Genomic DNA, 2,088 nt, shown 5'->3' on the forward strand with positions numbered 1-2,088 from the left:
AGCCGTTTCTTATAACTGGATATAAATAATGATATAATGTCGATCGACGTTGTGTATAAATTATGTCGCACCAATGTGTTGGCACACATCTCTGACTTTTCTAGTCATGTGTGTATTCTTTGTGAATTATCGCTTGCTTTAACGGTGAAGGAAAACATCGTGAGGAAACCTGTATACCTGGGAAGTTTCTATAGGAATTTTGAAATTGTGTGAAATCTACCAATCCACACGAGGCCAGCGTGGTGGACTAGGGCCTTATCAGTAGTAAATAGAGGAGGCCCATGCTCAGCAGTGGGACAGTGGGCAGGGCTGATATTATTATTAGTGTTGCACTAACAAATAGTATAATATCAGAATACTACTTACTAGTTTTGTTTACATTTGTTTTCTCTACACTAATTTCCGCAAACACATTGTTTTGCATAACTATTGTTAACTAAAACAATATGTTTTCTGAAATAACTTGTTTCATCAGAATACTCGTACGGCCCGTTGTGTAGTTCCAGGAACGTTCGCGGCCAGAGCTCTCGTTCAACAATGTAGATGTTCTTAGAACATTTATTCCTCAGAAGTTATGATCGATACAATTGAGATACAATTTGTTTCTTTTTTATTGCATGGAGGCGAGCTGATGCCCTTTATGGTCCCATGGATGTAGCTCTGCCAAGGGCATAGTTAGTGACTGTATACTAAATGAAATGAGAGATAAAATTATAGACTTCAGTGGTGAATGTGTGAAACTTTCTAAAAGGGAACCCGACACAACATAATATAGGTAATAATATGCATAAATGCCGTCTGCAAATCAAATGCTAATTAGATTTTTACATATATTACGAAAGAGAAGTCAGCAGGAATAAGGTTATATGGACTCTCCACCATTGATAGATATGCTTCTAACTTATGTTGCTAGTGGTAGGATATTCGCAAACCCCGTGATTGTGTCGCGTTTTGTGATCAGCCTGTATAATGTTTCAAACAGGAATAATTGTATGGACTGGCGAGGGATAACCATCTCTCGTCACACGACACTAAACCTAATTCCGCTTACCATCAGGTGAAGTGGGGTCACTTTGACGTGCCCCATCTAAAAAAATACAGGGGAATGGAATGCCTTATTAGGCAAGGTATTGCTTTTTCATACGCAACTAATACTATTTATACTTTATATTTGAAACTCTTTATTGTATTTCTAAAGTATGTTGTGTACGTTATTACAGTGCGCGTATGTTATGCAGTATATTTTAATTATTAATAATAATGTAGTAATCTAAAATGATACCCTGAATACAAGCTTACTTTTTTGTTCGGCGCATATTTATTTAGTTTCAATATTAGATGATTACTAACGTACGATTTCGCACTTCAAATAATTCTTCATTGTCAATATTCTTGGAATCCCTCTAATTGAAAGTAATAAAATGTATTTTAGGTTGGTAATGAAATATGGAGAGCATGCTGTTGGCGCCAGCCCCAGAGCCGTGAAATCACAATTTGGCTCCACTTAACCATGCAGGGATTTGACTCATGCGCAAGCGCCGCCATTTCGAGTCTTTTTTTAGATTTTTTTGGTTTTGGACATGTTCATTTCGTCCTAATTTCGAGTTCTTTTTTATTTATAATACAAAAGAATTTGAAGTTGTTGGTTACGAGAATTCATTCGCTAATGGTATATGTGATTTAATGTCTACTTGCAACAAAGGTATCTGCGTAAACTTATAAAAAGATTATTTTTTCTCTTATAAACTTATATATTATATATTGCACTAAGTTGAAAATTTATTACAAATGTTCGATGGTCTGGTGCTATTTCAAGTATGAAAGCTATTTATGTCAATAATATTGTTCCTTATATCAACTTTCTGTAGACAAATATTCTATAGACACTAAATTAAGATTTCATAAAGAAAATTAAACAGATTTAGATCAACTTGAAAGTTGTATTAACACTCAAGATAATCGACCCCAAAATAGCTTCCCTTCTTTTATCTATTCCTCTAACTATTAATGTAAGCACGCTGATGTTTACCTCTAATATGTTGAACGATTTAAGGAATACATTTTAGACTAATGACTATGTATGTAATG

The sequence above is a fragment of the Manduca sexta genome, chromosome 24 (assembly GCF_014839805.1).
Source record: "Manduca sexta isolate Smith_Timp_Sample1 chromosome 24, JHU_Msex_v1.0, whole genome shotgun sequence".
NCBI lineage: Eukaryota > Metazoa > Arthropoda > Insecta > Lepidoptera > Sphingidae > Manduca > Manduca sexta.